Source organism: Falco punctatus (assembly GCF_963210335.1).
Source record: "Falco punctatus genome assembly, chromosome: 15".
Taxonomy (NCBI): Eukaryota; Metazoa; Chordata; class Aves; order Falconiformes; family Falconidae; genus Falco; species Falco punctatus.
In genome coordinates this window covers 17,155,927-17,180,787 of record NC_137595.1, presented here as the reverse complement: position 1 = coordinate 17,180,787, position 24,861 = coordinate 17,155,927, and the positions used below count along the sequence as shown (strand labels likewise).

Here is a 24,861-nt window from a genome sequence, read left to right as displayed (position 1 = left end):
TCTAGCACAGGAGGACTGAACTTTTACCCGCAGGAGCAACACAGCAACATATACAGAACCTACAAAGCAGACAAAGTAAAGAATAAATACATGAAGAAAAGCACCACAAAAGATTGGGGAAGCTCACCAGTTCTGTAAAATGTCTACTATTTTTGCACCATTCATTGACTATTTACATCTTCCTCTGTGATGAATCTGTTGAACTAATGCAAGGACTCACCTAAGAGCTGAGCAGCACTACCAGTCCCCTTTGAAGAGTATCTGCTGAGCCTCAAGAGATCCTCAAAATGTCCTGAAAAACACTGTCCCGGACTCCCACTAATGTGAACTTCAGTTTTACTGCATCAGTATAACACAACACTACATCACTGTGCCTTGACAACATTCTAATTCCTAATAGGTATCCGTTGACATTCAGCTAGGCTTCTGTAATTACTTCTCTCATATCCCAAACCATCGTGGCCACCACCATTAACATGTTCTGAAAAGCAAAGAAAGTGTCTGGCATACAGGTCTGAAAATCAGCACAAAGACCTAAGTTTGTGATTCAATTAATTTCTGAACAAACAGGATTTTGAAATGCATATATGTCAAATAATGACAAGATGTCAATGTCTTCGGAGATACTTTCTGATGATACAGAAGATGTAAAGTTATTAAACTAATTTCAAATGTTCTTACAACTTATTTCACTTGATTCACATTCACTATGTATTTCAATTACCTTATTTTCTAGACTGATAAATGAGAACTAAAGATTAAATGAATAATTTGTAAAATTAAATTCAGTTCTAATTGGTTTCTATCAAGCATGGCACCTCTCATACAAAGGTAAAAATGACCCAATGACAGGAATAAAGTTATCTTGTGATGCTTTCCCATTCAATTAAACCTTAACTATTTCAAGAATTAATTGCATTACAGGAAAAGTTAGCTTTTAATTTTCCAATGCCCAGGTGTCAGCTTTTTTTCTTATCTGGGTTATGTTCATACATTTGACTATTGCTTGATGCTCTTATCACACTGAGAATGCATTTACTAGGAAAGGATAATAGACAATTCATTACTCTAATGCTTCTCAAGTTGTTAAATGAGAAATCATAATAGTTATGACTTACTTTGTGGCTACTGGTGACCTTTTAGCTATACACTTAACCTTCAGCCATTTTCCAGACAGTTGAAGTCAAGAAGAATTCTGAATGTAAGACCACCAGGGACAGTGCCCTCTTATTCAGAGAGGGACCCATAGCTGCAGCGTGCGTATTTCAGTGGGAGTGAAAGATTCTTGAAGCACAACTATTTGCCTGTCATTTATTTTTAATTACACCCATCATTTTTTTTTTTCACTAGGAAATCCCAAAGCCCAGAATAAGCTTTGTGTAGTCACATCCACTTTATGTTCATTTCCATAAATAAATATATTGGTTATTATATTGGCAGGAAAAGGAAGCAGCCATGAAACACAAGTGAATCAATAAGCAGCCATAGGAAGTAAGATTTGGATTCATAAGGGCTGAAGATCACATCAGGAGTCTTGCTCATCCAGTTAAAGACCCATGTGACTAATCCAAATAAAATTACACAGCTCTCATATTCATGAGCAAGTGCTAGCTGTAAACAGCTTGCAAATGATCTAAAACCCAAGAACCATCGGTAAAGCAATTTTGCAAACAATTATTACAAGTAATACGTATGTTTAGAGAAGTCCAAGTGCTTTGGACAATTTACAAAAAAAAAATAAATGTGGGCTAAGTTCATCAGATAAATTGTTAGAGCCAAGAAAATAATCTATCACAATTAGTTCCACTACAGCACCCCTCAGTCATTAGAAATAAATAATTTTCTCATAAATATACACCAAGTAGATATCTAAATATTGCACTGATTAAAATGTACATTTTGCATTTTATGTCATTGGAGATTTGTTCTACTTATTCGTACAGTAGATCATTAGGAATACCCATACAGCACTGAAGTGGAACATGGTGAGTAATTACACACTGGTGCAGAAAGACACAGCCTGTTGTAAGGAGGCGAGGGTGCGCTGTGAGCTCGGCTGCGGGAAGTCCGTCTGCCTGTTTCAAAGGTCTGGCTCGCACCTATTGCTGCTACCCAAGTATGTACCTAGCAAGACATACGTGCAATGATTAAAGAAAGATCCATTCTGCTGATTGCAATAAAGGAATAAAATATCAGTCCAGCACAGAACTGTGGCTTTTATTAAGGGGAAGTTGCTATTGATCTGTTAATTGCAGCTCACATCACTGGGGGTGATTGGTTTCCTTCCACCACACTGTAAACAAGGAAAGGACACAATTGCACAATTGCTTCTCTCAAGCTGGATGAAATGAAATTGAGTTATCAAGATAGATTTCTGATTAGGATTCTTTGGGTTGTTTGGTTTTTTTGTTTGTTTGGGTTGGGTTGGGTTGGTTTTTTTTGTGTGCTACCCAAGTGTGAATTTCTACTTGAACACTAAGCAGGATTTTCTTTTACATCACGTTAAAATTGAGCTATCTGGGCACATGCAGTGTCGGATTTTGCAGTCCTTCTGAAATCACTCAATATGATGGAGATCTGAGCCTGTTAAAATGAGTTAAGTCAGTGTCCTCGTGCTGCATTTGTCCTTACTGATGTCTTCACTGTCCCTCTAAATTTACCTCAAAAGCAAAATGGTAAGGACGCAGCGTGAGAGCAATACCGGAGTAGACCAGAGGGGAAATTTAAAAAGAAAAAAAACCCAAAAACTGGGGGGTAGGACCTAAACTGAACTTTTGGCAGACCCATGATCAGCTCAGTGGAGTTTCGTCTTTGCCTCTTCAAGAAAGAGGCTTTGAGAGAACCTGGAGTATACAAGCAATGGGTTGTTTTTCTAGGAAAGGGAAAAAAGGTGGGTTTTTTTTCTGAACAACCAGAGCCATTTCATTCAATGCAAAATAAAATACACTTTGCTTTTATCTTCCTTAGCCTTTCCACAGTGGAAGGGGAAAATAAACCCCCAAATTACTTCTCTAAAAATAAAGAAATAAATGTCCAGTGCCAGAAAGTCAATCCACTCAGAGAAACTGAAATAAGGGAAGGAGGAAGGGAGTGGCATTTTACATTTGGTAAACGTAAAATTCCCTTTATTTTGGAGCAAATCCAGTGCTGGACCTCTCAGACAAACAGCTCCAGGGAAAATGTTTTTTCCTGTCCCCTCTCCACACACCATTGCTCTTGGTGTCATTGAGTCCATAACAGATGGTGGCTAAAAAGTTCCTCTCCTGTCATGCTCGAATGCTAAGTACAAGTTACCAGTGTGTGCTCATGTCATAATACATGACCATTGCCATAAACACCAGAGATGAACCTGCCATGTATCAAGGGTCCTCCGTAAGACACACCAGTTACTCAATTAAGAAGACATTTGAATGAAATGTTGCCCTGTTGAAATGGGTAATTTTTGCCTCTCCACCTGAGAGTAGGAGTCAGGATTTTAACCTCCACATCTGCATGGGTGAAACCTTTTATGTTCCAGCTTTTCCCCATGTTATACTTAAACACAATAAAGGCTTGTTTTAGCTGAAAAACATTATAAAGGCTTATGGAATGATGACTGTTTACGGGAAACAAAGTGAAGTTTTGGCCATAAAGGAAGAAGTTCAGAACTCCAGTCGTTAGCGCTTACTCTTCCCATCAGCTTTCTATTTATTGTTGTTGCTACACTGAAATAGGTAAAGCCAGAGCTTCAGGAAACCCATATGTCAGGCCATATCCTCCAGCCCTTTAGGCTAATCTTGACAGCTGCTGAATCTTATGTTAGAGAAGCCTGTCATTTTGTGCACCCAAGATATATAATTTTTTCCCCCCCTAGGTGACCTACATGTATAAAAAAGGAAAACTGGGTTTGTGCCCATATTTTCCTGTTCATCCTAACAGAAAAGAACCTACAGGATCTGCACTGTATTTATTGCTGTTACCTTGTTCTCAGACTGGGAAGGAAGGTTTTCTATACCTGCAGCAGGAGAACGGGAGTCTGCAGAGACAACAAGAGCCATCAGAGAAATGTGGGAAGTAGAAGCAGATTCAGGGATTTGTTATTTCACAAAATGCAAAGGGATGTGAATTAACTTGGTGCAATAATTCACTATTGAAACAACAGTATATAGAGGCAAAACCATCATGTCCCAGAAGCAGCATCCCTTTTTTTTTTAAAGAAAATAATTTTCTGCCTTATCAAGATTTCTAAAAATGCACAAATAATCAATGAAATAATTACAGTTTATAAACCATAACACTATAGTCAAACATGGTATTTTTTAGAAAGAAAATTAAAGACTTTCTGATATGACTATCAAGGATTGGGAAACAAAGCAAAGAGTAAATGGAAAATACATTTTCTAAACTATTTTATTCAGAAGCTCAGTGTTCATGATTAAGGACTATTTCAAATGAAAGGAAACTTCCAAGTTTCTGAGAGATTAGCCTGTAGTTCTGCGGTACCCAGAAAGGCAGTCCTGCATCACAGCTAATGGCAGCCACGTGAACTCTAGAACCTGGCAGACTCAGTCGACAGGTACCTGTCCTACTTTTTTCCTTGCACTCTGAATAATGCCCCCTTCCATCATCCTCTTTCTCTTCCTCCTTTTTGCAAAATTTCTCCCAGGTTTGGCCTCATGGCATAGGTCAAAGAACAGCACTGTCTGCCTGTGAGAAGGAGAGACTACAGCTAGGTTATTCAAATGCATCTATAATGTTACTTTGTATGTGCTGGGCTTATGAAATTCTTTGGCAAAAAGAAAAAAATTATCTGAGCTATGATATGATCTAAGAAATGTATTTATTAGTGCCAGAGGATGCAATTTTTGTCTTAAGCCTGAATATTTCACACCTGAGCATTTTCATGGAGGATGAAACAGAAAATATCGTACAGCACTGGATGAGTTCTATTAGTACTGATGAATACATTACTTTTTAAGGAGACACTTAATTACAATAATGCATCTGCTGCACCTGCGAATGCTACGACTGATTCTCTAGCAGGTTATCTGCCTCAGGAGAATCCAAGACAGCTCTTTGGTACTTCAATGAATCATAACAAATATAGCTTCTGCCACAGCAGCATGAAACGTGCAGCACTGCCTTTTACCAGCTGGCTTTGTGTGCCTTGCTGAATAGAGAAATAAAGGGATAGCATAAGCATAAATTGCAAGTGGAAATCAGAATGGATTTGAGAAAATGTAAGTCCTAACCATTCCTGAGTGGGACTAAGTGGCAAGGGCTGGACCAACAAAGCTGGAGCATTATTGGTGGTGGAAGAAATGCTACTCAGACCCTGAGAGCAGAGAAACAGAGGCAGAAATATGGACTGCAATAATGTGGGTGCATTAGTACATGAAAAGAGTTGTAGGTCCTCCTGCAGCACTGAAGAAAACATTGAAAATGCCAGTGCCAAAGGAGATGAAGACCATTAAGTCTACTAGAAAGAATAGGTTGGGCGTATCTGATCCCTGGCTCAGAGCACCAGCCCTGCTGCTGTATCCTTGCTTTCCTGAGCCCTGCCAGAGCTTTGTGCCTGCTCTTCAGGGAAATCGCTCGCAGCTGGTGACAAAAGGCCACCTTCTCCCTCCATTCCCCAGCGCAGCTTGGGCTGCATTCAGATTATGGATACCAGGCTGATCCTGGTCCCCAGCCGCTGCTTTGCGCAGCCACGGCTCAGTAATCTCTGCGGTGAAGCAATTAGAAGGGTTAGCAACTCTACCACTTTAGAAGGCGAAACATAATTTGAATACCGTAACTGAGAAAGGGCAGATGCGTGGCTGGTTTATAAGCATTTTTAAATGGTTGTCTGACTGGGTTTCTTGCTCTCAGGATAGCATTCTGTTCTCAGTTTGGACTAAAGAGATTTCACGAGCTGTGAATGATAGGACAAAGTGTCATTTGTGTTCTCTACAGACATAACTGCTTTCTACTCAGCCTTTGCCTCAGAGGTATAATCAAGGAAAGACAGAGAACTTGAGCATTGCTGCAGTTGTGGATTGACAATGTTGAAGCATAGTCTTGGCCCTTTCAAATACCATCTGTCTAATGAGAGCAAGGTCTTTTCTTCCCCTTACAAGAATTCAATATATTTTGTTGTGTAAGAGAGAAGAAATATAAAAATGTGCAGGACTTAATTCAGGGAGAGCGAACATGACAGAAGATAATAGTAAGATAAATGTGGGGCTCCTATCTACCTTTTACTAAAAGAAGAATAAGGGAACAAGCAAGTGAAGTTGAAGTGCAATAAAGTTTAAAGCTAATAAATACTTTTTTTTTTCCACATCAATTATAATTAACCTGTCAAGCCAGTACTGCAGTAAGTCACTGAGACCAAGTGCTTAGTATTCACAAAAGGATTAGGCAAATATTGCCCAGTTCTCTTCTCCATCTAAGGTGAACTGAGACACTGAGAGATACAGTGGTAACAGGCACCCCCTGATTTAGAGATGCCAGGCTCCAAAGCAAGTCAGAAATGAGCCTGAACAGGTATAAGTTCAATCAATAGTGCACTGTCTGATTGCTGCCACAAACTGCTTCAGGCCAGGAAGAAACTTCTACAGCAAATCATTCAGTGAGTACATGCTAGAAAGCCTTGTGAAGTCTCCCACCAGCACTGACATGTCTCCCAAGATCTGGATTCTCTGTCCAGTGCAGCTTCTTGGCTGCTGGGTGACATCCCAAATGTCACTCCAACCCCCTGCCCTGTGTTTTTACCATGTCTATCTAGAGGTAAAATACTGATCTCTGTGACAAGGTGCCCTGAAATTTACTTGTGAAATGTGGTAGGTGTTATTGTTGTGTCTTCTGAGGCAGGATATGGTGCTGATCACTTTCAGAAATTATTTATGGTTGGAAATTACTCATCTACCCGAGTATGGCAATCCCTATGTACCTATGAAAACAAAGCATTTTAACTTGTAAGCCATAACCTTTGTAAGCCAAATAGTTTGTACTTTTGCATTTTCTTTCAATTTCCTTTTTATCCACTCAGAACTCAAAAAAAATCAGTTCCAAATAATCTCCCCAAATTCAGGTACATTCATAATCAGGGGTTCAGTGCTCAGTTTCGAACTATCGGATGAGAGACATACCTACAAATGCCTCACAGAATTAAACAATTCATTAAGAAAACCCATATGCAATTGAGTTGAGAGGCCAAAAATCTCATCCCATTCTAACATTACCCAAATAATTAATTGTAAAGATGCGCCAAGTCTTTTTAATGACATGTAGAAATAACTTATGCCCTTGAAATGTGTCTCAAGCAGAACTTAAATAGATCAATTATTTCAATGATTCATCTCTGAGAGTTTTTTTTTTAATTTGTAAGGCTAAATACATTTCTGTGTTATGATATCAGATGATTAAAGAAGGTCTTCTGAACTAGTCTAAATTAGGCTAAGGAGAAAAAATACTAAGGAATTACTTTTTATGATCTATCTTAATTTTATCTGTTCTTTGTTAAATATTTCCCAAAGCTAGACTCCGTTAATGAAGGAAACAACTCACTGGTAAACTTGACATGATTGTGTGCTATCTGTGTTTCCACCAGGAACTTAGCATCCTTTTCAGGGGAAATGCAGTTCTTCAAAGGTAAGAAAGCGTTGCCTTAAACGTCTATATTGGCATGGACTTCTGAAGCAAAAAGTGACAGATGGCAGTAGGACTAGCTGCTTGTTAGTTTACAAGGACAAAGCTCAGTGCCTCTCCCTTTGACCCTTTATTTTCTCTATATTTTTCAATCTACTTTCTGTCATCCCAGTAACCAATTCAACAAGTAATACACAAAACATCAATGAACTGAAACAATGTTCAAGTTTTGCCATCTTGCTTTGTACTACACTGATCTATTTTACTTGTCTTTCAAGGTCCGTGAGTTTAATGGAACTTGTCTCAGGTCACCATTTTTTTAATTTTTCCCTATAAAGTCAACTGTGCTACATTACAATTTTCACAGCCAGCAGCCCTCACAGCAAATAATGTTTTGTGTGAGAACACCAGCATGTAGGACAAGACAGGGCATACAGTGGGGAGTAGCCCCTGATGCAGCAGGGTGGCCAGCAGCATGCAAGAACTGTTCTCAGCAAGATTGAGCATGGTGGATGCACAGGTTGCTTCCCTCACCTTGGACTTCCCATAGACACTTCTATCTGTTGCACAATTCTTCTACATACCTAAATTAAAAGGCTGTATAAATGAAATAATATACTTGGATATACTATATAGAGCGTAAAATTCTGGATTAATCTTGCTTCAATTTCCAAAGGTTAATCAAACGCCCGTCTCCTTGCCTGCCTTTCCTACCAGACTCTCCACCTCTCTTAAACTTTCCCATCTCTGGAGCATGTTTGGAAGAAGAGTGACTCCTTACTGATGCTAAGATGGTCAGTGGTGGAAGAGGACAAATAGCACTCAGAGACTTCACATTCCCAATGTAATGGATTGGACACTATCTACTGATGATTCAGCATGAAAAACACTGTTACAGTAAATCTTGTGGTCTCAAGACAGACAAATAATATTGAGCCTAATCTAAATTCAATGCAATTATTTAAACTGACTTGCTGGGCCAGTCTACTGGCCACACGCAGAGTTTAGCAGGAGGAACAGCTTTCTGATTCTACATTGGCATTCTATTAAAGTAAACTAGCAAACTAAAGTCTATTGTTTTCCCAGTCTAATTATTAAGGTTGGTTTTACTATTTTAAAGAAGGACCCCAAAGCCTCCACAGGTTGATAATATTCCGTTACTTGTACCACACAGGGAAGCAGAACTGAGCTAAACAGCAAAAGAATTTGACTAAGCAATATAAAACAGTCTCCAATATTAAAAGTAAGCAAAGCTATATCCTGATAAGCAGTGGCCTTGCTTTTTAAATACAGCATAAGGCATCTGAGGCTTGATTGCAAAAGGCAACACATACCAAAGAGATAAGAGATTTGCAAGACCAAGCATTACATTCAAAACCCTTTTCCATGGTTTAAAAGGAAGAGAAACTTTACTTCTATCAGATGCTTTTCTGTTTTATGACAAATACAACTAATGCCCTGAAGATAAAGGAGAGCATTAGAGCATGGCATAGAAATATGCTCAGCATAGAAAACTTAGCACAGAAAAAAAGACAAAAGAGCTGTAAAATTTATCTCCGTATAGAATAATTCAAAAACAGGTTCAAGACAAAAATAGCACACAATTAAACACTGAAGTGAAATAATGCAAAAAAATTATAGACAGGTGTGAATAATTAGCATATTACAGCTTCAGAATATTGTACAGACAATATTAACCCTTCCAACACCTCTGTGCTGTTATTTCAGCTAAGACAGAAGTGACCATTCTGTGCCTACTGGACTTTCTGCATGGTTGAACAGTTGAAATACCTCATTATTGTCTCTTAAATGCTTTTAAATTTGCGTTATATGAAACAGCAAGACATTAGTGTTATTCCAGATTCAGGAGCGAGGACAAAGAGCTGTCACTGAAGACAACCAAGTGAATCTGAGTTACAGCCTCAGCAATGTTTGATCTGTCTTCCACCACTCATGCTCACTATACACCAAGGCAACTGGATTAAAACAACCAATAAAAGCTCATTAAAACATATATAAACAAAGGAAGCTCTAGCATTCTCCAAACTAGGTCACAGATCCCACAGTCTAGTGGAAGTGGTTTCAACTATTATGATAAAATGTTCATGTGGGAAGACAGGTTTGCTAGGCAGAGATTGCAGCCCCCTGAACTGGAAGACAGGGACTGGGAGCAGAATGAAGCCCCCATAATCCAAGGGTAAATGGTCAGTGACCTGCTATGCCACATAGACACACAAGGCTATGGGGACAGATGGGATCCACCTGAGGGCACAGAGGGAGCTGGTGGAGGAGCTCACCAAGCCGCTCTCCATCATTTACCAGCAGCTCTGGCTCACCGGGGAGATCCCAGCTGACCAGGGGTTAATCAGCGTGCCGCTCATCTACAAGGAGGGCAAGAAGGAGGATCCAGGAACTCCAGACCTGTCAGCCTGGCCTCGGTGGTGGGGAAGGTTCTGGAGCAGATTGTCCTGAGTGCCATCATGTGGCATGTGCAGGACAACGGGGGATCAGGCCCAGCCAGCATGGGGTTATGGAAGGCAGGTCCTGCCTGACAAACCTGAGACACTTGTGTGACAAGGTGACCCGCCTAGTGGCTGAGGGAAAGGCTGTGGCTGGTGTCTGCCTGGGCCTTGGCGAAGCCTTTGGCACCGTCTCCCACAGCATCTCCTGGAGACACCGGCTGCCCGTGGCCGGGGCGGGTGTGCTCTGCGCTGGGCTAAGAGCTGGCTGGGCGGCCGGGCAGAGCGTGGTGGGGGATGGGGTGACATCCCGCTGGCGGGGGCACACGGGGTGTCCCGTACCTTTCATTTTCTGTTTGCTTCATATTGTATCTCCATTAGGTAACAAACTTGCCGGGGAAGAGGATAGATCTCTCAGTGACTTGTGAATTGACTGTTCTCACACTGTGTTCCGTAAATAACGCTGATGCCCACGCCGGGCGCCAGAATCCTGCTTCGCCAAGGGGCACAGAACACCTTATTCGGTAGGAAGCAAGTTTAGGGGATTAAATGATGATTTGCCCTGCCTGGGCTAGATAACTACACCAAAGAAGTACAACATGACTTAAACACAACTCACTCCCCTAGTAGATCTGTCATTTGACAGAAACAGGTTAGCTGCTTTGTTTCCACAGTCTTTCTAGAAGACAGAAAGAGGGCCAGAGGAGAGGGGTGCCAGGATATCGTCTGACCATGTAGACAATCTGGATGAAGTTTTTAGCTTCTGAATACCTAAACATTGATTTGAAGGGTTCCACAACTGAGATTTAAAAGAACAAATTGAATTTTCCTGCTCTATTCCATTCTACACTGAACTTTACCTCTACGTTTTCCTTTTAAGTGATTAGTTACTACCACACATAGCAGGTAGGCTGAAATCCTTTTTCATCCCCGCTTAGCGTCTCCCTACAAGGCTTACTTCCAAAATGATTGAAGACAAGAGTTCAGAAACAACAGACGCTGGCAGCCTGCCAGTCACATGCACCCACACAGATGCTAAGTTAAAAATATATCAATTCACGCCTCATACAAGTGGGTACGTAGGATAGAGAGGGCTGATAGAACAGATTGAAAGGGAGAAGTGTATATTCACAAAGGGCAGTACACATGTATCTGTCAAGCAAAAGGCCATGAGGAAAGAACGGGAGCTGCTGGTACCGCTGTGCTATGTATAGGATGTCTTAGTCAAAACCTTTATTTGCTGGGTTTATTTATGCTTAGAAATTTGTACCTGGGCTGGGAATCTCATTTCTCCTTCCTTCTCTTTATCAAAGTTTCAGGACTTACTACCAAAGAACACTATGGGCATACTACTAAGAGTATGACATAAATAGTGCCAGTAGGAGAATCTTTGGTTTCAGCTGATCTTCTGAGAGATCTGACTATGGGATCAATGTGACAGACCCGTCTTCTCTGATCACCTTTGTCTCTGCTGGACTCAAATGAGTAGATTTTTGCCTCTTCTTTCACTGTGGCTGAGCTATACCTCAAAGGTGGCACATTCCTCCTACAGAATTCAAGCTGAAATCAAGTCTTGCACAGCCTAAAAACTGTCAACCATTTTTACCAAAACCCCAAGGACTGTACTTTAATTTCAGAGAGTTTGGATTTTTCTCATTTGTTTGGGTTTAGTTTGATGATTAACTTCTGCTCCAGATTTTCTAGTTTGAGCAGATCAATTCTTTTCAATACTAAATGGGAGGAAAATTCTGAGCGAGCATTTGGCTCCAGTCAGAAAGGTGCTGCTTCCCCAGGACAACTGACTGCCCACGATCAGTGGATATCATTCCACGAGGAAAGGATCTCTCCCCTGTTCTCTGAAACCCCACACTCCTCTGGGTCTTGGTCTAAGTCTCCTTTTACGAGACTTTTATTGCAAACAAAGGGACCTGCTCTTTTTAACAATTTAAAGTAGCATAATATCATGATTTTTATCTATACTAATGAAAGTACTTTGAATTGTGTACTGAAGCCATTATCAAAGATAGGCTATGGAAATTAGTTGCATAATTAATTAGATGCAAACTGGTGGTGCTTTTCTGAATGCACCCTACTAAGCAGGGGTGAATCTTCTGCAAAAAGTGACTAGGATTTGCTAAACCAGGAGCTTCTCCCCAGCCTCCAGGTCAGAAAAGTTGACAGTGCAACAAGCTGAATGCTCTCAGCGTAGCAACTGCACAAACAGCCACAGAAAGTATAGGTTTAATTTTATGTTGACTTAGGACCTGGTTTTGTAATAATAAAGTCAAGTCCCAGATAAAGTGTGAGGCTTTGAGGCAAGCAACAATGAGGACTGGACAGGGCTAAGGTTAGCAGAAGGGTATGTTTATAAGACTAATAAACTAGATTCTGATTTCTAGCATGAAGGGGGTAAATTACAAACTGATGAAGCTTCTGCACAAATGTGATTTCTATTAACATTAAAGCAGCCATGGGCATCTACTGAGGGGAGAATTGGTCTCTAGAGTTTGCTATTTTAACCATCAGTTACAGAGCACAGTTGCTGGAAGAAAACAAACGATATAGCAATAGCAACTCTAAAGGCAAATAGAGGACAGGAGAAGGAAAATATTAAATAAGAATAGTCACTATGGAAACAGTTGGATTTTTAGTATTTTAATACCTGGATGACTCAGAGGAGTGGCAATAAGACATGGAGCCTTTTGCATTTGGAGGAGGTATCAATTCACATTTTGCCCAAGCTAGGGGCAATTCAAAGATTGTCCTAATAATAGTTATGTGAAACGACTTCACAGTTTCAGTTCATTTTAAAGACTTAGTATGTAGCTTGAAAATATCTCCACCATGCAAATACTCTAGTTGGAAGGCCCAGCAGCAAGCCTGAAAACTTGGCTGAGGAGGCAGCATTTTCTTACTGCTTTTACAAAATGTTGGGACCTGGGGAAGTTTGTTTTGCTGCTGCTGCCTCTGCTAACACGATGCCTGTGAGTATCAAGATTTCAGCCTCCAGGCCTTGCAACTATACTTCATAATTGCCAGATTAAAAACTAAAAAAACCCCATACGCTGTGTTTGCAAAATGGGGAAGGGATGAAGTTAATGAATTGCAGAAGAGAAACAGGATCTGAAACTAAATCTAACATATTCCTAAATTTGGATTTTTTTAAGGGTAACTTCTTCAAGTTACAATTCCTACCTGTGCTGTCTGGCCTGGAGCCAGGCTCACATCAACCCCGCATAGCTCAAGTAACTTAAACGTATTGGTGTCTCTGTAAAGGACAGGAATGTAGGAATGACTGAAATGCATCTTCATTCACTGTTCAGATAATTTTGTTAAAGAGCTAAATGGCTTGAGATTTATTTAGTTTTTAATACTGGAGCTATGCAATAAAGAACTACTTAAACAATTATCTAGAAAAATGTTTCTCTGATATATTTTCAGTCACACGCAAGTGAAATTTTTATTTCTTTTAAGGTGCCCTACTTGCTTGTACAGAGCCTGAGAGGAAATCTAACACTCCTTCCTCCGTTTCTTTCCTTTGATGCCTACACACTAGACACAATGCAAATCTGGACTGCCGCCTTGGTCGTCTCGCTACCAACTGCTACTGGATCCTGGAGAACATAAAGCAGATGGAGTACATTACCAACAAATTGTTTTGCCAGCTAGTCAATCAGTTGAAAACATCCATGATCTAGCCATATTTTTTAGGAGCAAGTTGCACAGGGCAGCATTAAAGCCTGTTAGTAGACCGAGCACAGGAAAGTACAGGTGAGAAAGCCAGAGAGAACCTCAGCACATTCCTGTTCTGCACAAGTGACATTCACAGAAAGGGACTCCATGTGCTTTTAAAAAAGGTCATTACTAAAATAAGCAGAAAAATAGTTCAACTTCACTCATCGAACTTACCAAGTGTTCTTAATGACGATGTCAATATTTTCAGGGCAATACCACTGATTTATATACCATACCCATGACATACTATTATGGTGACTGAACCCAATTCAAACAAAATGACAAAAAATAAGAAAGTAGAAGCTGCATGGGGTGGTATGATAACTGCAGCCAGTTCCATATCTTTGAGAACTGTACTGCAAATAGAAGCTTTGTGGGGAAACCAGGATGCACCGAGCCACTAGCTGTGAATGCAGGCAGCCCACATATCTGAGTTACATACAGGCTACCAAAGCAAGACCCGTAAAATGGGCTGTGCCCCTCAGGACCTTCACCACTAGAAAGCTGCAGCATTAGGAAGAAATGTCTAAATTTTCACTCACTTATGGGTCTATGAAAGATGTTGCATAAGCAGAAATAAAAATTTGGCTTGTAAAATGAAACTCGGCAGGCAAACCACATGCTTGTTTGAGGTCTGTTCCCCAGTGAACCATGGGAAGAAGCATAATTAACCATCATGCAGCATTAGCTTCAAAGGCAAGAGAGAGATCTAGCACCAAATTCACTTATGAATATAACCCAGTACAGATAATTTGGGTTCTTGTCTAGTCATGGTTATAAATATTTATTTTCGATAGATTGAATATAGAATCGTATCTCCTGTAATGATACTACCAGATCTGATACACAAAAGCTCTACCAGTCGTTGCAACTGTCTTCAGTTTTACAAGACACGCAGCAGCACTTGCTAACAACGGAAAAGCAGCTTCACACCCTTATGCTTTGATTAAATAGTAATCATGTTATTTGCTGTTTTGCTTATCATGTATCATACACATCTGTTATTTCAAAGAATATTTATATCTACACAAAGGCTCAAATAGAACTTGAAGGCGGAGGGGGTATGGGTGCAAGATTTCTAATCTCATGGCATTTTAGTTTCTTTCTGGAAAGACAAAATTCCTTTCTCAGTTAAATAATTTTTGCTTAAAAGCATGTACTCAGACACAAAACCCAAACAGTACTTCAGCTTTTTAAAATGCATGCAATGAACTGAAATCAGAATAATTCTGGTATTTTAAAATTTTGCTTGTAATTAACAAAAAAGATCAATAAGCAGCAGAGTGAATGGAAAGGAAAATTAGCATCTTCAAAATGTTCATTAGCCCAGACTAGTAACAAACATTTTTGTGCTTTCTGCATTGACCTCCATTTTCTTTTAGGCTCAGAGCAAGTTTTACAAATGTGTTGTGATCAACAAAATGTATCCCTTTTGGTAAAACCCTGACATGATTCAGATGCCAGGTTTCGTTCTTGAGGTTCTTTTAATCTGCTCTCCAGGTCTCTATTTATACTCTCACTTAGATATATGTGCCTCTTAGCAAAAAGCAAAATTTCCTATCATGTCCTGCCTGGGTCACAAAATATTAAATTCATTCCTTATCACAAACCATGCATTAACTTAGGGCTTTAAAATGTTTATGAAAAAGTGCTGTGAATTCCTTCCTTTTCTGCTTTAGTCAAACTGCAAACCTACTGCATTTCTGTGGGTGTACAAGCAATTTAAATTTCAGCAATTTTCTGTTAGTCAGTATTACCTTTTATTTCCAAGTAGTGGGGAACTCAACTAAAAATTACGATGAGCAAACTTCAAAGGCTTTGGAGCTTGAGTTTGGATGTTGATGCATATGGTGTTAAACACTGCTGCAGAAGCAAGGCTCCTCATTGCATTAGGCCAGGTTTTTCTTAGCCCTTGATAATGACAGAAGCAGAAGACCTGTTGCAGTGTCCCTGCCCTTGTACACCAGTCTGTAGGAGGTCTGCAGAAGCCTCAGGTGGTTTTCCTGCTGCATTCCCGAAGCCCAGCCAGTCTCGCGCTACCACAGAGCATAATACCTGGCCACTGTAGAATGCTACAGAAAACTCTGCTCCTGATCTCTGATTTTGATACACACTTCTCTAAACGAGGCTGGAGTGATTGAGGGTTTTCTTTTCACTCCCCTCATTCAATTCACTTGGCCATAGTACTGAGACTTGTGAAAATGTGTTGGTTTTCATTTACAGTGTGACTCCCGCATTACCTGATTAAGAATGCTATAGCCCAGCAGGAGTTTATCATCATTCCCATCTTTCAGTGAGGAATAAATGTTGTAATCTGGAAATTTACACCACTGTAAAACCTTAAAAGAACTGAAATAAGCTCCAGCTTTGTGGTGATGTGTGTATGAAGATCTTACCAAGTTTGCAAATGTCCCTTTAAACAAGCTGAAATTGAGCCAGGCACCTACAGCCAGCCACCAAAGAAAATATAATAAAGTGCCCATATAAACTACTAGATAACAAAATTAAGTATCAAATTAAAATGGGAAGTAGGCTATACCATAAAATTGATGACTTTTGTGATGTCTCTGGTGAAGAATAGCTGTTTGTCAGATGATATCCGAGGTGGTCATTTTAAACGAGCTGGGGCTGGTCCACCACTTGCGGTGAGCCCTATGCAGAAGTAATTCCCTCCTTTTGTAACTTAATGTTCAGCTTTAGTGCAATACCAGATCACCAGGGCCAACTCCCCAGAGATGATTTCTGGAAGGGGCAGACACACTCCACACCATGTTACTACCTAATTTTCTGCAAAGAAAGAAGATCTGAAGCCACTGCGTACTGTATTCCAGTAAGGCATTAGTTAGATATATTGGTTCACTTAATTCAGACCTTGGTTTCGTTCAAAAAATGGAAATTAAAATAAATGAGCTGACTGACAGAGAAGGTGAGCATGAAGGCAAGCTTGCCCACTAGAAATACCATTAAGGTTACTTTTAACTATCACAAATGGAGAGACACTGCAACAGCCCACATAAATCCCCTCCAGCTGAACAAATCAGGAATGCATGTAAGGGAATTAAGCTTTTCATTCCTCATTCTTTCAGGAGATGCTACAGCCCTGTTGTTAAAGAACTTCAATGGATAGGAAAACCCCCAACTTTCTCAGAGTTTAGAGAAGGAAGATTATAAAAGAAGCTTTCAGTGAATTCACAGCTTCCCAGGCTGTGCACAAGCTGCAGGACACAGGGTCTCCTTCCAGCCCAGTTATCGGGGCTTGCCTCAGCTTTCCAAAGAATTTTGATTTCATTTACAAATTACGAAGGAGGATTCTCTGAACCAAACACCAGAACAGAGAGAATCCAAAAAACCGCTGCTCTCTTAAAATGCCTTAGTGGAAGCTTTTTAAATGCTTCACACAGTCATACGCACAAACATCCTTATTTTGGAAAAAGGTGGTGGAAGGAACTATGGGGATAGAATTATGATCCTGAGGAAATCAGTTGTAAAGAGAGATAAGCAGCAGGAGCAAGGCTCACCTTTCGGTGATTGACAGTGACTTTTAACAGCTTGAATCTTGACACAAGCACCTCAAGCTAAATGCTTGTCGCTCACGATGCTTCAAAGGAACGACCTGTTGCAACCAGAATAATGACCAGAATTGGAGAAAAAGGAAGGTAAAACTCCCTTGTAGAGGAGTGCTCTTTATTGACATACTCCTGGTATATTATCAGCTAAAGACTGAAAACACGCAGGAGGTCTGGGTGCTGTCCTAGCTGGAGTGAAAATCTGAGGACAGTAGCCCCAAGCTTTTCCATCAGGGTGCAACACCCTGGTGACATTCCCCAGGCCAACTGCCTGCGAGTTCCTTTAGTTTTACTGTGGAAAGCATTTCAAGAAGAAAACTGGTTGACACTTTCTGTGTTGGGGTTGCTGTGGCTGGACCACCAGGATTAGATTTAGACCTAACATAAAAACATTAACTGAAGTCACTGCAAGGTAGAGCCCCTGTGCTGGTGCCACGGTGCCTTCTGGCTAAAGAAGAAGGTAGATGAGACTGCAGTACATGGGGATGTCATTCACTGCCGCTAACACCAGTTCGTAAGTGGCCAAACTCTTTAATCCTTGACACCAGAGATAGACTAGGTGGTGGCTTTGATGATTCCATTTAGCAAGCCAAAACCAAGCGGTCTTCTGGCAGCTCCCCACAGCAGCTTTCTAAGCTGTTACAGTTGCTTTCTCCATCTTGCCGTTTTACTCAATGCCATAATTATTTTCTCATTTCTAAATTCACTATTAATTTTAATTAAGCTCATCTACACTCATTAGTTTAGCTAATCTATCTTCACTTTAAAAAAAACCACACACACACACACCCAGTCTTCATTCGGATGGAGCATTGGCGTGGAAAGTTTTATGCAGAGAGGCAGAAAGACCCACATATGTAATGAAATAAAAGGGTTTATAACTGCAGCTCATTGGGGATTCTTTAATTAAGCTTTTCCTATCCAAAAAAGCCAATTAGTTGGGATTGAAAGTTTTCAGAGACCTACATCCTGTTTAATAAAATTGCAGTCTGAAGTTTTCTCTGGTGAAAAGTAGAAAATAATCACTACCTAATACAAATCAAACTTAGAGGTCAAACCTCATCTACAACAGAGGAGGTACTGTACATGCTGCATTTGGATATAAGAGCAGCTCTGAATGCACAAACGCCAGCCTCGCAAGTCCTTCACCTTGAAGCTGCTCAAGTGATCTCATTTGCTTTAGCCACTCTGAATTTCATTCAGCAATCGGGTACAAGTTTCAAATCTCTGAATTTTTTCATGTAGCTCAGGTCTTGTCCTAACTTAATCTTTCATTTTCTCTCATAGTAATATTTTTATAGAGGACTAAATGAGCAAGTAGATAAAAAGCATTTTTACTATTATTATTCTTATTTTCTGAGATCTCCTGCTCAAAGATTTTAAATGATGCTTCAGTGTTTGAGTAGGCCATAAAGTTTAGCAAGGAAGTTCTAACTTTTTCTGTGTCCTGCATATAAAAACAAGCATTCTTGTTTAACAAACAATCTGATCGATACCAATTAACCACTTCACAAGCTGCTGAATCAGAGAATATTGCCCATGGATTGCATCAGTCCATTGTTTACTCTTTTACTTTGTTACTTCAGCTTCTCCCTCAAGACACAACGATTATTTTATGCTTGCACATAAAACTCCCCTATTCACTGTTTCCTAACTCTCCTATTTGCAATATTTTGCAGAGAAACAAGGAGTTTGCCAAGGTGGACCATATTCACAGGATGTTGTCATCCAACAGCCTAACAGTTGCTGGTACCAGATGTTTCAGAAGATGATAAAAGACCCTACAGGAAGCAGATGTGAGACAATCTGCTCTGCCTAACTCACAAGCAGAACTATATACAGTCTATAAAGTTCATCTATATTCTCAGGGCTTGAAAAAATAAGATGTATGTCCAGTATCAGCACTTACTCCTATGTTGCTTCGCCCACCATATCCTGTGAGTAAGTCTTTTTCGTTTTTGTCACTCTCTCCCAGCTGTTCCCAATGTCCATTCCAGGAACTCACTTTACCTACTTTCAGATATTCAAAAGAATATGCAAGTATCAAGACAAGTTTAAGAAGCTTTTGAGTGTTCTGTTTAACTGTGTACGTGCCTTTAGCAAAGATAAGAGATTACCCAAAATGAAAGTTACTGTGTTATCTGCTAAAGCAAGGTAGAAGCAAACTGGTATGATTGTTTTCATTATTATAAGGAAGTAATGTCTGTAAACTTGGACTGACAGGTCACCTTCAGGTCTTACTCTTCTGGGTGAATGACTGAAACTGCGTGACATACACATTTTTATAAATGTTATTGTTTATGATGATTTCAGGTTTCACTTTCTATGGCCTCCACTCACCGTGTACATATAATAATTCTCTAGAAATTGCCACAATTAGAATTCAACATCACCTATTCTCTTTGAGGAGGGAGGAAATATGGGGATTGCGTCTGAATACCCTGAGGACTGTAGGACTTTCATATTCATGTATTCAATTTTATGAACATCTCCAGAGGATAATAAGACAAAATAGAATTTACTTATTTTTACAGCCTGTTCTAGGTCTTCTATATTTTCAAGTTCATCATAGGTTTTTTTTCTCCTAACATCATTTGGAACAGACCCAAGACTGCTTGAACGTGAGTTCCAGCAGAGACATTTGGTTGAGAGATAATTTAGATGTGTTTTGGTGATATGGAAAACGCCCTTGTATTTATGCATCTTTGAATTATGTTACAAATGTTGGTACAGTAATATTCCTAAGCTTTAAAATGATTACCCACTTACAGAGACTCACAAACAAAGAAAAAGAAAAACACGGGATTCAGCCTTTTCTGGCCCCCAAATCCATCTCTCTGTTGTAGATTTAGATTTGTGTGCAGAGACCCCCAGCACTGGCCAAGAAGGGAGGGGTGAGCACAGGGTGCGGTATGAATGCTGGGAGACATGTCAGCATTTCAACCTAAGAGCATATTCTGTTGTCATGACAACATGATGTAAAGTGTTTTCTTAAAGAAAAAGATTGCAACGTAAATGGAAAAGAAAAACTCACTTAATAGAGCAAATTCAGATGATGTGTCTTATGAGGTTGTGACATGGATTAAAACACAACATCTATTACCGTAAACAGTTTCTTTTTTTAAATCCTGTACAGAACAAACTCTTCACAGAAATGACATTCCATAAAAATCTCATTTATCATTCGAAATGAAGTTTAGAAGCCACGCTTTTTTTTTTATTATTTCAAATTAATTTCACATTTTTTTCTACTAGATAGTCAGAAAGCATAAGATGCTTTTCTCCCTCATTTTCTGTGTAAAATACTGGTTTAAAGTAGCTTGATGCTTTATGCAACACCAAGGACCTGTTAAGTGCCGTAGAAACACTTAAACATGCCACTGGCCTCCAACCTTGTAATTGCATGGTCAAAGGGTAGAGAAAGGGAATATCATTATCCCATTTCAAAGTGGGAGCAGAAGCACAGGGCATGTGAAGCCAGAGGCCTAAAACTCAGATGAAAAGCTTCAAACCATGTTGGGAATTACATCAAGATTGCTGTAGCCCAGTTATGTAGTTTACAATGTCATTCTCATCTGCTCACGCAAAGAGAGAAATTGGTGACTATTTTCCTTCAAATGTTTACTGAGGTTTACAGTTATTAAAGCTTTCATCATTTAGCCCTGCCTAAAACGTTACAATTTTTGTCATGGCTCAGAAGCGTGACCCATGCCTCAGGGCATGCACTGGAACAGAACAAGGACAGAAATACCAGGGCAGCCCTTGCTCACTGGCCATTAAAATGAATGGATTACATTTCCCACAGTGGCTAGAGAGAATATATTTTTATGTCAGTCTAAGTGACCTTGTATCATGTGGATGGAGCTGGAGAATTTCTCCCTGCTCCCCACAATAAAGGCAGATACTAAAAAAAGCAAAAAATCTTAGGAAGCGTCTCAAGCTGGCTTTCTTTTCTCCATTGTCAATACAGTCTGCCGTACACAAAAAGCTAAAAAATTTAAGAACTAAAGAGTTGGAAAACTTGGATTTGAAATTTTGCTTGACAGCTCCCAAACAGGATGGTTCTTCAAGAATAAATAGAGAAATATGCCCCTAACTTGCCCATTGCCTCTGCAGGAAAAGATCTCAGCAGCCAAAGGTCCGCCTTGCCTACAGCTGGCCACGAGAAGCATGCGCCCTGTCATTTGGCATTACAATGATTTATTTGGTAGGTTCTGGGGGTCAGCAGAAAATGGGGTCCCACAAGGGTGGACACCACCCATGCACAGGCAAGGAGATGCCACCTGCCTCTGGGAGAGCACAAAGAGAGCAAGGCGGAGGAGAGCAGCAGGGCATAGGGGCAGGTCTTGGCTTGAAGGCATCATGCTAGTGTCCCTGTGTTACACCCTTTCTGGTGGGATTTTGTTAAAAGGGAACGTGGAGAAGCAGGAGAAGGGGGGAACCAAAGAGATCATGTTCATGTTGGAAGGTGCAGCAAGCGGTTTGGGACGGCTGCTGTGTGATAAGGGCCAGGTTGTGGGACACACTGAGCACTGCCTGTTGGCAATTACTTTACACTGGGGTTTGAGGGGGCCCAGCATTCGACAGGATCAAACCTCAATGCTTTAAATAAGCTGTGGTGTTTAGATCTGAAGTCCCCTAGAGAAGGAAGGCTGAATTCAGTTCTGATTAAAATGGGTGATAAGAGCGATTTACTGGAAAGGTACATTCAGAGTAGATACTACGGCAATTCTGATATAAAAGATTACTTGTCTTGTTAAAAGCTTACAAGCTATTTGTCATCTCAGTGCTCTGTTCCCTACAATGTCAGGTTCTGGAAAGCTGTGAACTCCCAGGTAATGAAACAGCTCGGTTTGTGCTAAGAAAAGTATCTTGTATACAGAATTATGGCTTTGCAGCTGCTTCTAGAAGGTGGTGATCATGGTCTTATTGTCTCTTTCAGAAATATATTTGTGAGCCCTGTATTATGTGAAATATGAAAAAAGTGGATGTTGAGACTGCTGTGAGCCACCTTGCCCTTTGCAGTGAAGGGAACTGCCAGCGAAGCACAGCAGGACAGCCACCCACCACGGAGCTCTGAGAAGACAGCATGGGCTCAGAGAGCTCCCTGAGTGTGCAGCACGCGACATCTGCATGGAAGCTTCCTGCGTGTCAGATGTGGCTTGTTCCAGACCTGTCAACCTGGAAACCTTCCTGGATGATACCTTCAATGAAGGGCCATAATCATTAGCTCTGACGCTGCTAAGACTTCCCTACTATTTTTTTAGCAAGAAGACGGCTGTGCACCATGGCCTCTGTACTACCATAAAGAAAATCACAGGTCATTTCTTATTCTTCTGCTGTCACCCATGTGACCTTAAACTGGTTCCAGTTTTGTCCTCCAATTCTCTTCCTGAGTGAAAAGGGCCATATTTACTTTCTTCCACTCTTTGGTCACCTTATGTTATGAGGATTATAAGCTCTGCCATGTGGAAATACCGTTCATCCATGTTGGTACAGCACCTGGCACAAAGGGACTCTCAGGGGAAGATGGTGGCTTTAAGGGTTACTGGACTATAGTAATAAAAAACATGTAAAGTATTACTCCCTACACACCACTGAGACTAACAAAATGATTTTAAGAAACCCAGAAAATTTGTAGTCAATGATACATTCCTTACATGTGTTCAGAATCTTATCTGAGATCTAGGATGTTTCAAAAGAAAGTTTTTATGCTACCTCCTCTTCAGAGTATTTCAAAGATAACATAATTCAGGGAACATTGCTGGGGCCTGCCCGTGTTTTTTGACCTAGAAACAAGATTGCAGAATAAGAACCTGCTCCTCCATCTGGCGAATACACTAATAATCTTCCCCAAAAGAGCAATTCCGTTAACTGAACTGATCCCCATACCGTTATTGTGATGGTGGTCCTCTACAGGTGGTCCTCTAGATCACATCAAATACAGCCTGGCTTTCAGATGCAAGCATGAGGTTAGATCAAACTGGCAGGTAGAAAAACACATCTTTGTATCTGTAAATTCAGCCAATTTGATCAGGACATGCTGAGAAACAACCCCATGTCACCATTTTAGAAAGGAAAATAGCACAGATTCACCTTTCTATTTACTAAAGATTTGAACTTTTAAAAGCGTAACTGTGAGAAAAAAATAGACTCAAAATTATCATCTTATCTCTATGGTCACACCTGTGGCTTTGTTGACACAAGGCTATATTACAAGAGATTATCAAATATCTTTGTAGCATCAATGAATGTCAAAGTCAGCATCACAGACACAGAAGATCCTGTTTGCTCTGTTAACTGCATCAGTAACATCTTTTCAACATATGTCTCTGAAATACAGCTTGTGAGAAGGAAGATTTCTCATTGGAACAACAACTGAAGAAGCACAGAGATAATTTGCTAGAAATAGAGAACTTATGCCATTGAGATCAATGGAAATTCAGAGGAAAGCCTGAATAAGAAGTCTGGGATTTGACCCTAAATCAGCTTACACAATTTTCAACAAATTGAGTTTTTACAGTCTGGTGGAAGCTCTAATTATGTTGTCATAAAAATCTCAGCACTGTTGAAATCTTATTGCTGAAGCTCCCAAAGAGGCATCTATAAAGGATTTTCTTTCCCATTTTGTTCTGATAATGGACAATATATGAGGTGTCAGATGAGAGAGAGCAATGTGGGACGTGTCACCTCCGCCACCTCTGACAAGGAAGCCAATAAACAATTGGCTGGCTTTTAAGTTGTTCTAAGGACCAAAGTCCCAAACTCTGGCTCTTCATTTAGACAAAGCTCCCACAGAAAAGGACAATTAAAGGATGTATTTCATACAATAGTAAGACGACTCCACTCTCCAAGGATGAAACATGGTTTTAAATGCCTTGATTTATCAGATGACATAAGTAGGTGTCTAAAGGCAGCTGTCACAAACATCAGACTTTCTTCCACCTTGTGTACCAGAAACACGCAGAACTTCAGGAAGACAGTGAGGAAAATTTCAGGGAGGTAAGAAAAAAAGTGCAGTAGTTCACCAAGAGCAGGTGTTTTATAGAAAGAGTTCAGCTTGAGCAAGCTTCTGCCAACGCACTGGGAACGTCTGTCAGAAACCCACCATTTCCCCGGCAGCTCACCTGATGCCTTTTGGCAAATCTGGCCTTCAGAGTCCTGCTGCTGGGGGCAGCCCAGCTGGGTCACAGCTCCAGCCCTCTGGCCACCACGCACCCGGCTGTGCACGGCGAGGTTTGCAGGCAGCAACTGGGGGTCTGGCAAAATGGGCCAGAGGGAAAAATGGGCAGCCCCCAAGGACCAGGGCAGCTGGCTACTCTGCTTCAATTACAAAAAGATTGAAAAAGGATAGCAGTTATGTTTCCATTTCCAACAAAAAGTGCTCCACCTTCCAAGGAAATGGAAATTCTCGCTGCAACAGATCTGCTCAAAGCCTGCTGGCACAGCAGCTCAGGTCTCCAACACTTAAACTACCAGGAAATCTTTAT

At 40.5% G+C, this 24,861-nt stretch overlaps 1 long non-coding RNA gene across 1 annotated transcript in view; it reads left to right on the top strand.

Annotated features, from left to right (window-relative positions):
- Positions 1–24,370, top strand: part of LOC308053910 — a 41,788-nt gene extending 17,418 nt beyond the window's left edge. The window contains exon 2 of the long non-coding RNA XR_013923853.1: positions 14–24,370. This is a non-coding gene — a long non-coding RNA (uncharacterized lncRNA). The remainder of the gene's footprint in view (positions 1–13) is intronic.
- The last annotated feature ends 491 nt before the right edge of the window (positions 24,371–24,861 follow it).